The sequence below is a fragment of the Eptatretus burgeri genome, chromosome 9, assembly GCF_056783735.1.
Source record: "Eptatretus burgeri isolate ZD-2024b chromosome 9, Ebu_testis_v1, whole genome shotgun sequence".
Taxonomy (NCBI): Eukaryota; Metazoa; Chordata; class Myxini; order Myxiniformes; family Myxinidae; genus Eptatretus; species Eptatretus burgeri.
The window spans coordinates 62,659,540-62,673,489 of record NC_140969.1 but is presented as its reverse complement, the minus strand read 5'-3'; the positions used below and the strand labels follow the sequence as shown (position 1 = coordinate 62,673,489).

General features: G+C 42.1%; 1 protein-coding gene across 7 annotated transcripts in view; it reads right to left on the bottom strand.

The window, feature by feature from the left end:
* CDK17 (cyclin dependent kinase 17) overlaps positions 1 to 13,950 on the bottom strand; it is a 172,011-nt gene that overhangs the window by 84,770 nt on the left and 73,291 nt on the right. The window contains exon 2 of one of the 7 annotated variants that reach the window (XM_085895355.1): positions 694 to 783. The exons of the other annotated variants lie outside the window; for them this stretch is intronic. The gene's annotated coding sequence lies outside the window, so the exon portion shown is untranslated. The remainder of the gene's footprint in view (positions 1 to 693; positions 784 to 13,950) is intronic. 7 annotated transcript variants of the gene reach the window in all.

The window sequence follows — 13,950 nt, the reverse complement described above, 5'->3', positions numbered from 1 at the left end:
TTTGTGGTGGAAACCGAATTTCGCAGCTACCCTCAGGAACCAAACCTCAAGGCTTTTTTGAGACAATAACAAAACTTTCAACCACTACGTTCCAGACAGGCCTTTGTTGGGAAGCTCTCTCAGGCACAAGAGCTCGGCATCTCCACATTCCATCAGCAGCCAATAGTTTGAGCCCATGAGGGAGCAGTGAAGGGTGAAATGAGCCCGTGTACAAGGTGAGCTTTCATGCCACGTACAAAGAACCTCGACAGTTGCATGCTGCAATGACGGCACACAGTTAAAATATGTAATGTGTTCTCTCCGATGAAAAAGGACCACAATATTTTAAGAAATAACGAGGGTATCATAACTACAATAGTTTCAAACAGTTTCACGAGAAAAAAAGGCACAAATATTGATCTTACCCCTTATTTCCAACAAACATATGAACAAAGGTGAATTACAAAGGAGAGCCTTGATGACAAGCAGACCGATAAGCCACCAAACAACCTTGGATGATCTTTAATTGCTGCCTCCCGCAAGCTCCACTCTCTCTTCCCAAATAATTAACTCCATGAAATAAGGAAATTGTAAAAATTCAACCAGTGTCTAAAATGTCATGACAGCAAGACAGACTAGTGGGGTCTCTGCATCATGGAGCACAATGTCCTTCAGTGGGACCTCGATCTAGTTATGCAATCCTATATCACTCACCATGGACATGTGGGAGTGGAGTTTCTCATGTCTGTCACCTTAAAAGAGTCAGCTTTTGAGCTGGCACACTGGCATGTTGAATCCTCCCTCCTGCAGCAAGCAGGGAGGCATAGTATCAACATTTTATCTGCAACCTAAAATCCACAGCATCTTGGGGAGGAAATGCTGCAACCAGTAAACAGAATTTGTAATGGAATCCCATTTAGATATGCATTTGCTATAATCGATAGATTGAATTCCTGTTTGAAATTTTGCAAACCAATGAAGTGACAGGTTTATTACACATAGCTGTTTGCGAGCGATGCTCAATCGGTGGTCAACTTGCTAATAACCAAGAAAGTCCCAGAGAAATGCCACTGCATCATCAATCATACCACCAAGTCATAGCCACAGTCAGTGGACTTGCTAACAAGCATAAATGTCACAGCATAAAAATCTAGTGCAAAAGATCCCTATGTGTATGCCAAGAAATATTTTAAAATAAAAATTTTACTTGCTGGAGAATTTTTTTTAATCATAGCAATAAGTTTTAAATGTTCAAAAAAAATTTTTTTTTCTAATCTTAAAAATCTAAAATAACTTTAAAATCATAAAAATCTAAAACTGAAAATAACTACAGAATGGCCTGAAAGTCGCTTTACCCATCCCTAGTAAATACAGTAATTGTTCTTCAGCTCTTTTAATATATAGGTTTTATTGTGCAGTCCTTATAATAAGTAAGGAGAACTAGTATGGGCCCGTAGGGGCGATTAACGACGACTGGATTGGGGCATTATTTCAATCAGATCGGACCAACCGTATCATAAATGGCCATAACTTGGGAAACACCAGGGAAACATATTCAGGTCCCCAGCATCAATTGTGACGTCATATCAAACGAAGAAGAATTGTGACGCCCCCTCTCTCTCGCCCCCCTCGCTCCCCCCTAGTCTCGCCCCTCCTCTCTCTCGCCCCCACTCTCACCCCTCCTCTTTCCCCCTCTCTCGAATTGTGACGCCCCCTCTCTCTCACCCCCCTCTCTCCCTCCCTTGCCCCCTCCCTTGCCCCCTCCCTCCCCCTCTCTCTCCCTCTCTCTCTCTCCCCTCCCTCTCCCCCACTCTCTCACCCCTCCTCTCTTCCCCCACTCTCTCCCCCTCTCTCACCCCTAATCTCACCCCTCCTCTCTCCCCCTCCTCTCTCTCGCCCCTCTCTCTCGCCCCCACTCCCACCCCCCACTCTCTCCCCCATCTCTTGCCACTCCAGGTGCGGGAACGACACTTCAGCTGCCATATATACACCTTTTCAACACTGAAAAAAGCAATAGAATGGCCGTAACTTGGGAACCGCTCGTCCGATTGACATCAACCCTCGAAAAGGCACATCCGCCTGGCCCCAGCAATATTCCTGGCAAGTTTCAATCAGATCGGACTGGCGGTCGTCGAGAAACAGCGGTCGCAGACAAACAAGCAGACAGACAGACACACACAGAGATTGCTGGAATTATAGATAGATGTAAGGAGAATGATGGAGCACATACAGATATAATGACTAATTTATTCTTATACAGTACCGCACAATAAGACCCGTATATTAAAAGAGTTTAAGAACAAATGCTTTAATGGGGAGAAGCAAATCGACTTTCATGCTGCACTGTACCTAATTTGTTTCATATCTAATGAAACATTTGTTTCATGTAATTTTCCGAATTTGTTTCAAATATCGCCAATATTTGAACTCAAAAACAGAACCGATCAGAACGGATGGAGGTAATACCAAAATGGAAAATATAATTTGATGCAAATACCTCCATGGATATGCCTCTGTGCCTGGTGTTGGCTTTATGGTTAGGGTAGTGGGCTTGGGATCCAAGGATCCTGAGTTCAAATCCCACTCAGCTATTGAATGAATACCAAGGTAGGGTTGACTCTGCCTGTCATCCTTCAGAGGTCAGCAAAATGAGTGCCAGCTTGCAGGTATCCTGTGTCGGAGTGGCGACCCATCCAGGATTGTGTCCAATAGCCAAGGAGACTGCTGAGGCAGCACCAATGCTCTGCAAAGAGTATGGTCTCAATGGATGGATGGATCTGCCTCCACCCACGTTAGATGTCAACCCACTGTAACGACTGATCTCAATTGAAGGCCACATGAAAAATTAAGGTCAAGAGAGCGAGAGAGCGAGAGAGAAAGAGAAAGAAAGAGAAAGAGAGAGAAAAGAGAGGCATCATCAGATGCTTCTAAATTGAGTTTTGATCTCCAGAATGATTTTCAAAAGACACTTGACCATTTCACCAGTTGAGCCCAAAATCAAAGCAATTGATCTTTGTATCGCAGTCCATATTTGTGCCAAGTTTGGTTGAAATCCCTCGAGTCATGTACAAGTTATCGTGGGAACAAAAAAGTTGACAACAGACAGGCGGACAAACGCATGCACGGACAGACAGACAGATGGACAGACAGCGAGATGGACAAACTGAAAACATTGCCTCTGGACTTCCGCTACAGAGGCATAAAAAGCCATAATGATCTGATAGAAAATTACGACCTGATCATTTTTTGCACAAATTCAGCAGGTACAGAATGGGCAGGTTATACCACTTTGGACATTCCCACCTGGAGGTATTATAGCTTGGGCTCCAGAGACATATGACAGCAATTATCAAGAAGTGGAAGGTGTATGGTACCATGAAGACCCTGACTAGATCAGGCCATCTCTCCAAATTGGATGACCAAGCAAGGAGCAGACTGATCAGGGAGGCCATCAAGAGGCCAATGGCAACTTCGAAAGAGCTCCAAGTCTTTATGGCAAAGACTGGTCACGATGTGCATCTGACAACAATATCCTAAGCACTCCATAAGTCTAGCCTGTACAGAATGGTGGCAAGAAGGAAGCCATGACGCAAAAAAAGCCCACATTGAGTCCTGTTTGAGGTCTGCAAAAAAACCACTCCAGAGATTCTGAAGCCATGTGGAAAAAAGTTTTGTGGTTTTATGAAACCAAGATGGAACTTCTTGGCCTAAATGCAAAACGTTACGTTTAGTGCAAACCCAACACGGCACATCACCCAAAGAACACCATCCCTAACTGTGAAGCATAGTGGTGGCAGCATCATGTTATGGGGATGTTTCTCATCAGCAGGGACTGGGGCTCTTGTCAAGATAGAAGGGGAAATGGATGGAGCAAAATGCAGAAAAATCCAAAAGGAAAACCTGCTGCCTTCTGCAAGAAAGCTGAAATTGGGACGGAAGTTCACCTTTCAGTATGACAATGACTCAAAGCACACAGCAAAAGCGACATTGGAGTGGCTAAGGAGCAAAAAGATAAATGTTCTTGAGTTGCCCAGTCAGAGGCCTGATCTAAATCCAATCGAAAATCGATGACACGACTTGAAGATTACTGTCTATCAACAGTCCCCAGCAACGTGACTGAGCTTGAACATTTTTGTACAGGAGAATGTGCAAGTATGAACTCGGGAGGGGGGGGGGGGGTGGACACATCCAACCAAGATATTCTAGTTTAGTATTTTAATTAATTTTTTTGAAATCTGTAGAATTTGTTTTTCACTTGGAAGTTGTGGGTTACGATGTGTCAATAAAGGTGGGAAAAGTCTGATTTAATGCAATTTTTTTTCCAGGCTATAAGGCGACAAAAGGTGAAAAATTTGAAAGGTGGTGTAGACTTTCGATAGGCACTGTAAGTTTGTGCTTTGGTAGCTTCCACTGTCCAATGGTCGACACCCTGCAGATGTCCTGACCTATCGACTAGATTATGCATCTTGTTTTGATGGTCTGAGATGTCATACCAGGAAAGAGATTGCTCAAAAATCTTGCAAGTTCACCGAGCATGACATTTCGGTTGTTTTCAAGATGCTGGGTAGTTGGTGGCCACGGCAGTGTGCTGGATTCCTCGAAAGCACTGAAGATGATTTTGTGCAATGTCAAAGCCACTTCTTTGATCAGATCAGCAGTTGATCCCAAGTTGATGAGCTCACTTCACTTCGGTTCCTATTTCGACTTCAGAGCTGTACATCTGGTAGTTTTAAAATCGTCCTTTTGTGCTCCAACTGAGTAGAAATCGAATTGCTTACATAAACTTTACCAACCTGAAGTTTATCATTGAGTTTTCCACTCCTGTAGTTCTTGTTTTGGAAGCTTTGTGGCAGCCAAACTTGGTATGAACAAGTCGCATGGGTCGGTTAGCTTCGTAACTTACTTATGATGTAATACGGTGGTATCAATGACCTCACATGGTTTATAAAACGCTTGTTGATATGCCTGTCCAAGCTGAATTTGCTGAATTATTTTCGACTCATCTCATCCTCATTCCTTCACCAGCATGGGTCTGCAAAATTTTTCCAGGAACAACTTCTGTGGGACTGTGATTTGCAAGCAAAGAAGCCCAATCCTCTGATCCGAACAAGAAGCCTTTCATCCTTTCTCATAACTGCTATTTCTTTGATAGTTTCCCATCCACCAAATTCAAATCTTGAAGTAGCCTCCTTCGTTCAGGTCTTTTTACAACATTTGTAGATCCAGAATATGCAGAAGGGGCTTGAATATCTGTTTGGGTCCATTTGCTGAGGATATCCATGTGCTAGGTGATGAGCATGATGGTTTAGGACTCAGTAGATTTGGCCAATCTGTTTAGGTTCAATGTGAAACACTGATAACAGTCTTTGTGGTATTCTTGGATCTCCTTGTATGCAATGGGTATTAGTTCACAGGTGTCTTGGATCTTTAATACAGACCTTGATGGTTGTGTGAGTCATCAGTCATATATCGTGCAGACGGGGTCTCTTGTCAGCATATGTTGTTTCAGAGAAGAATGTAAAATGTTCGCACTTGGAAGGACTGAAGTGAAGCACACAATCTTCTTTCTTTCTCGACTCAAAGTTTTCGCTGTCCTAATCTCTCTTCTTTGTCGACTCGGGATGATCCATTATTCAGCTTTGGATGGTATGAGTCAACGTTATCTGTAGGAAAGAAACACTGACACCAGCAGAGCTGCCACCACTAGTAATGTCGTGTCCACATTAGGGACCATGATCAAACATCTGCAGCAATTATGTAGCTTTACAGAGTTCATTTGAACATTCCATCAAGTATTTTTCTCATTGAGGATCGTATGCGTCTCTGTATCTATCTATCTATCATCCATATATATATATATATATATATATATATATATATATATATATATATATATATATATATATATATATATATATATATATATATCTCTCTCTCTCTGTCTCTCTCTCTCTCTCTCTCTCTCTCTCTCTCTCTCTCTCTCTCTCTCTCTCTCTCTCTCTCTCTCTCTCTCTCTCTCTCTCTCTCTGTTTGGTGAGGTGTCCCCTCCCCTTTCTCACTCTTCCCTCCCCCTTTCTAGTCCCCCACCTCCTCTACATGAGTGAAACGACGGGTTGTATTTGCTCGTCTGAAATATAAAGAAGAAAGTTTGTTCTCACTTTAGGTCTGTTTGTAACTTGGCAAAAAAACATGTTTTGACAAGTATGTTAATTGCCTGTTTGTTTGTTTGTTCGTTCGTTTGTTTGTCCGCAAACCTCCAGCCCAAACAGCTCAGCTGATCGTTCTGAAATTTTCAAAGGTTATGGTCACCGACCCTGTGACGGTCCGGCATTGAAGTTTCATAAAATTTGGTCAAACAAAAAGGTCAACATAGGCCAAAAGGTCAATTTGGGCCGAATTTTAGAAAACCCTCAATTTTCATCCGATTGATTTGAAATTTGAATAGGATTTGCATATGTCAATTAATTTAACCACATTATTTTTGAGGTTAACAGAGGTCAAAAGGTCAACATAGGCCATAAGGTCAGCACAACACAGGCCAAATTATTTAATTGTTTTTAAAACCCTCAATTTTCATCCAATTGACTTGAAATTTGAAGAGCATTTCCATATCAGCTCAATGAATTCAACCACCTATTATTTTTTGAGGTCAACTTGGGGCAAACGGTCAATATTGGCCAAATTTCTAAAATTGTCAATTTTCATATGATGGACTTGAAATCTGTAGAGCACTTGCAGATCAGGTCACTGAATTCAACCACCAATTAATTTTTAGGTCAACAGAGGCCAAAAGGTCAACATAAGCAAGATTTCTAAAACTGCCAATTTTCATCTGATTGACTTAATATTTGAAAAGCCTTTCAACATCAGGCCACTGAATTCAACCACCAATTATTTGAGGTCAACATAGGACAAAAAGTCAACATAGGCAAAATTTCTAAAACTGTTAATTCACATCCAATTGACTCGAAATTTTAAGAACATTTCCTCATCAGGTCACTGAATTCAATCAACATAGGCCACATAGGTCAACATGGGACAAATTACTAAAATTATCAGTTTCCATCCAATTGAATTGAAATTTGAGGAGGATTTGCCCATCAGCTCAATGAATTCAACCACCAACTATAGTCCTGGCCAAAAATATTGGCACCCTTCCACTTTTATCAAATAAGTCATGATTTTCTCTAAAGATAAGTTGAAATTGACAAAAGTATTTGGTCCCCACAATTCTTTATTTCACTGTTAATATTACAGAGCTTTTTGTTTTTGATTCAGAACTTAATATATCATTTTAAATCAGGAAATAAAAATGAAATGGCATTGACAAAATTAATGACACCCCAGACTTAATATTTGGTAGCACAGCTTTTGGACAAAATAACTGCAGTCAAGCACTTCCAACAGCCATGAATGAGATTTACACACCTCTCGACTGGCAGTTTGGCCCACTCTTCTTGTGAAAACTGCTCCAGTTTTCCCAGATTTTAAGGGTGACTTCTCCCAACTGCTGTTTTCAGATCTCCCCATAAGTGTTCAATTGGATTTAGATCTGGAGTCATTGCTGGCCACTTCAGAACAATCCAGCATTTTGTCTTGAACCATTCCTGGGTGCTTTTTGAAGTGTATTTGGTTTTCATCGGCCTGCTGCAAGACAGGCTCATTATATTTCAAAAAGTTGTGCACAAGTTATGACAAAACTAGGTGGATGAGCTGGTTAGGTGACAAAAACATTCAGATTAGATTTAGGTTCAGATCCAGCCCTTCAGTAGGATACAAAACGTAAACTGTTCAGTCTGGCGGAGGTATGCCCTCTACAGAGTACCATTCTACTTTGTTCTGTTTTGCCAAGTGTTGCACTGTGAGTGATTTTTTTCATTTGTCTGTCTGTCTTTCTGTTTGTTACCTTCGCCACCGAAGGTGGGAGGAGGTTATGTGTTCACCCCAGTCTATCTGTTTGTGTGCAGGAAATCTCAAATAGTTGTGGACTGATTCTGATAAAATTTGGTGGACAGTTTAGTTGCGTGACAAGGATGAACTTTTTAGATTTTGGTGAAGATCCGGATCCAGATCCAGCTGCTTAAATTGTGTAAGTGTCATGAAAAAATCTCATACTCTCACGATGTCTCTCGAAAAGAAAAACACCCCCACCCACATATACTTTCTCAACAATCCTCTTGAAGAAATCCTGTCATTCAAAATTTTAGGCCTCACTACCTGCCATGATCTTTCCTGGGAAAGCCACATTTTCAAGCTGGTCTCCAAAGCCAGTCGCCGACTGGGCATCCTCTGTCGTGAAAAGTCCTTCCATGGCACACCTGAGCTCCTGACCATGTTCAAAGTTTTCATCCACAGCCTGATGGAGTACTGCTCTCCCCTCTGGGTTGGTGCTCCCGACTCGCCTTTCTCGGCTCCACGCTGTGGAAACCAAGGCATTTATGATCGTTGGTATCTTCCGTGATGAGGCTGAGCCTTTGGGTCTCTCACTCTCTCACGACAGACAGGTCGGTGGTTTTTTTGTCTTAAAACCGTCTCCTTTCTGGCCTCACCCAACCTGCTCTGTCTGCTGTCAGTCCCACCCATCCGCAGGGCACTCAAGGTCCGCCAGCAACCCCCTTCTGATAAAACTACCAAAATTAAGAATCACTGCTCCCTTTCATTCCTCTTTTTTCCCACCTTTGGAACAAACTCCCACCCTCTCTTCAATCCCATTCATCTCTCCTGGTCTTCAAAATAGCGATTCACCACAATCTCTTATCTTCCCTCACCCAAAACCACAATCTTTTCTACCTCTTCTAATCCACCCCAAAACCCACCTCCTACAAATTCCCTGCTTTCCTGCCTGAAAGTCCCTGTAATGTCCATCTTGTTTACCCAGTGTACCCACCCCATCCCTCTCCTTTCCACAGATCTCCTAATGTCTCTGTTCCCCAATGTTTTTTCCTTCCCTCTCCCACCCCTCTTCTCTCATGCCCCCCTTGCTGTGCATTGTGTGTTAGCTCTCATACGAGCCTCGACAAGGTATACAAAATAAAAAAAATAATAATAATAATAAACGACATGGGTTTGGTTGAGGTGTCTGATCAAGAAGGGATTGCATCAAAGTGGCACATCTTGGTACCAAGTCATCACTGCCAGGAGTTATAAAGTGGCAGTTCCAGTTATGTCGATTACTAATTACGTAACACATCTGTACACAAACACCACACAAAATAAACCACAGAAAACTACACAAATACCACACAAAACAAGTCCTGGCGAGGGTCTGCAATCTCTGACTGCTCTTTTCCTTGTTTGTTTATTTGTTCGTTTGTGCATTCGGACCCTGGAGGAAGCAGTGCAACCAAACTTTGCATGGCCTCCTCTTTCATCCAGATGAAGGTTGAGGGCTATATATTGATAAAAGATATAAAGGAGGGAGAGAAAGGGGTGGGGTGAGAGTCTGGAGGGAAGGGGTGGGTGGGAGGAGGAGGGAGGGGAAAGGGTGGGGTAGGAGCCTAGAGGAAGGAGGGAGGAGGTGAGTGGTGGGGTGGGATGAGGGAGGGGAAGGGTGGAGGATGAACCGGACGTTGCCCGGAAATGCCAGTTACCTTTGCTGGTGAACAATAAAATATCAGTTATTTAAGCTTAGAGTGTAGTAGATGATCTCTGAATCTCCATCACCCATAGACGGCAAAGTCATTTTTCGAGGAACCATGATATAAATCAACGGTGCGATGATGTGATCTTAAATCACTGAAAAATCAGCACAAGCTATCAAATTTTGTGTCAAAACTTCACCAAGTGATCCCTATAATAGGTACAGTGGATTAAACAGTACTTTTAAGACTACAGATAAATACTCAGAATAAGTCCTGTTAATTTGATTGAGAAATTAGATGAAGTGTTTGCTTTGATTATTTGTCATTGTGATTGCATGACTGTTCAGATGACTATTCGTCAAAAATGCACATTTGATACACCATTGAACAAGCAATTGAATAACCTCTCAAATGATATGCAACATTCAACAAACACTTTATTCAAACTGAGAAAGGAGGTTGCAAGGCAACCATACCACCAAAAATTCAGGGTACGAAAACTACTTCACGCGATTATTGGTACCGATCAATAAGATGTCCAAAGTACAACTCCATGCCAAGATATTTCATATTAACATCGTATTTTCTCACCCAGGACATCTCAAGGAATAACGATATACCAACCAAGTAGAGTACTTGGGTGGGGAAGGAGGGGGGGGTGGTGGTGGTGGTGGTGGTGGTGGTGGTGGTGCACTGTTGCCCTGTCCAGCCCAAGGGCTATTTCTTATCGAACCTTCATGGCATCCTCCTCAGTCCCAGTATAATCGAACTCGAAAACTTTGGGCTAATTAACACCTCGGCTTCCGACACTCTTGGTGCATTTGCCGATTTCACACCCTTGCTGCACGATCTCACAAACCCTCGAGATTATAAGCTGGCAGTAATAGCTGCGCCTTTGCAAAGAAAGATAAATACTCCATAATTCAAAATCTAGGATGTGCCTACCTGAAATAATCAACAAGTTAGGTTATGGTAAATGCAAGAAAAGCACATGCATTGCATGAGCGAATATTGTAGCATGGAATTTAAAGAAAATGGAGCATCTTCTGTATTTTATCTTACTTCGTGTGAATACAAGCTTGGGGGAGGGGGGGGGGGTCTACAGCCTGAAGTGGATATTGGATATTTTATCATTATTAAAAAACACTACAAGAGAACAGCAAAATCACCGATCGAAGAATTGGAGGCAACAGAAGGGACAATATGGCAAGACGGCGACATGGACTCGAGTTCTGAAAGTAATTTAACAAATATTTACACCAAAAAAACAAACAAAAAAAACCTGGAATTCGAAATCAAACATTGCATAGCATCACCTGGACTATTGTTCGGTTTTATAGTATGTATTTTATGGACATATTCACATTCTAATATTGTACCGTACATACTTCACAGACATACTGGCAATCTAATTGTACATGCTTTATGGACATACTCACATTTTAACTAAAACCAATCTGGTTTCAGACCAGGTCACTCGACCTTGAACATGCTGCTTCCACTCACCCAACAATGGACAGAGGCCCTCAATGTCAGACATGACATCAGGACCGTCTCTCTGGACATATCTTGTGCTTTTGATACAGTCTGGCATCCTGCCTTAAGGTGCTGTCACACCTTGACGATTTGGCCAGCAATGGCAATGTATAAAAATGTATGTAAAACGTTGGCATACGCTGAAATTTTGATCTTTTGTTTTTAAGTTTTGGTCGTATTCATAACATATTAGTAACGGGCACAGAACGTTTCGTTGTCTTATAGATAACTTATACCAACGAATGCTTAGCCTGTTGTCGGCGTTCACAACCTATGCCCAACGATAGCACTGGTCAACAATTTTTTACTTTCTGAATGTTGTCTAGATTTCTACAAGTGAATTAGGGTATTCTGGCACTGCTGAATCAGGAAATGGCATCCGTTTCTCTCCATCAGGTCAGGTTTTTGTGCTAAGTTGATTTGAAAAAATCAGATCTTGTGACAAAATCAATTACATTTTTGTGGCATTATCAGCTGATTTTTGTCAACACATATCATCCTAAACATGTTTTTAAGAAAAAAAAATGTTTTGCCAACAACATTTATTGATTACATGATAGAAACATCGATTACTGTCATCTGAATGGTGGGCATTGATAAAGGTAAGTACAAGTAAATTGCATGTTGCGTCACCACTGTTCAAACTTCAGGGCTTGAACTTCCGTTTCTTCGAACTCCTGGAATGTTCAGCGGCAGGGAGGTCTCTCTTCAGATTCCAACAGTAGTCAGCCATCATGACTGCGTCCCAGCGACCCTGATACCTGGTCTCCATCTCCTTCATGTCCTGATGGAATCTCTCCCCCTGCTCGTCACTCATTGAACCCAGGTTCTCAGGAAACCGGTTCATATGTGAAAATAGGTAGTGCATCTTGATGCTCATGTTGCAGCCCAGGTTTCTGAAAGCAGTCAGCATGTTGTTGACAAGTTCTGCGTAGTTTCTGGCCATATTGTTGCCAAGAAAGTTCTTCACTACCAAAACAAATGTCTTCCACGCTTCCAGTTCCACTTTGTTCATTGAGTTTTTGAACTCTGGATCTCTGATGAGCTGACGGATCTGAGAACCATCAAAGATGCCAGCTTTCAACTTCTCCATGGTCAATCCTGGAAAAGCCTGGCACAAGTAAGTGAAGCAGTCACCATCTTTGTCCAGAGCCTTGGTGAACTGCTTGATTAAGCCGAGCTTGATGTGCAGCGGTGGGAAGAGTATTCTGTCTCTGTCCACCAGAGGGTCGTTGATGACGTTCCTTTCTTTGCATGGCACCAATTCCTCCCGCACAGGCCAGTCCTTCTTCGTGTAATGCTGAGCACGGTCCCTACTATCCCACATGCACAGAAAACATGGGTACTTGGTGAAGCCAGACTGTTGTCCCAACAAAAAGTTCACCATCTTCAGGTCAACACAAATAAACCACTTATGCTGATCATAACCAATTTTCTCCAGCACGTACTTCACCGCTTCATACTTCTCCTTCAGTGTAGTCGAGTGAGTGATGGGTACAGAGGCAAACTGGTTGCCGTTGTGTAGCAGAACACATTTCAGTGATCGCTTGCTGCTGTCAATGAACAGTCTCCAATCTTTGGGTTCGTACTGTGGCACTCCAAGCTTGAGCAGAAGCGCATGTCATAAATTGGCGCATGTAGGTATTGTACATTCTTCAGAGTTCGTTCTTTCAAGAAATACAACTTTTTTGTATCACATTATTACAAAATCTGCCCCATTAACTTTAGTTTTGATCCACGAACTTTAAGCTTTGCCTCACCAATTTTTGGAAGATTTTGAGGTTTTATGACTTCAAACTGATCCCTTTTCGACATAATCACCCAGAACTATCATACCTGAATACTTCTTGTCATCAAAATAATTATTTCCAATCAAAACAATTATTTGACATGACATTTTACCCCCACCAACTTCTTCTAAAATGCTCCACACATGCGTACATGTGAACAAAAATGTAAAAAACGACATGTGGCCATATCTCAAAAACTTGACCTGATTGAACAAAACTAATGTGAGTTTTGGATTCAGCGCATCAGATTCGTCCTAAATCAGCTTAAAAAATGCAGACAACAAATTTGTTGTTGACCAGTGTAGTCTTACTTAAGCATAGCGCGCTGCACGTATCGCCGACGAACTCGTGCCGTAGCCTGTTAAAAACCTGCCGCACGCCGATTTAAATCATAACTGCCTGAGAATTGGAAGTGTCAACCACGCAGTCACACCTTGACGATTTCGCCAGCGGATGCCGACCTATGAAAAATTTGCCGAAACCAAGCTGGCACACGTCAAATACGTTATGGGTAAGTTGTGTATACGTTAAGAGCACGCTGAAAAACGATGAAGTACGCTGTCATATTTCGTGGTACGTCTCGTACGTCGTGAAATTTCAAGCATGCTGAAAATTTTATGACGTACTCGCCGTATGGCTCACACGTTCCGCTACGCTGGGAATAAGTTGTAGGCACGATATGCGATCGTTGACACACGTCGACACAAGTTCCTTGTAAGTTACTCATAAGTCGAAACACGTCGAGGTAATGTTCAGCATACCCGAAACTTATTTTCTCCATCAAGGCACATTTTCTTTTTTTCTTCTTGGCTCCGTGAAGACACGTGACGAAATATCTGAAGTTGTTGTTTTTTTTTTGTTTTGTTTTGTTTTCTTTAGTCTATCACGAACTTTAAAATATATTCGGACATTTGCTTTTAAGTTTCGACGTCGACGTGACGATATCCTCAAACAGAAAATATTCACAGAGGAGGAACTAAGAATAAGACATGAGCAAACTGAAGAGGAAATCGGACGGGACGTAACGGCACGTGATGAAATATCGGAAGTTATTGTTTTTTGTT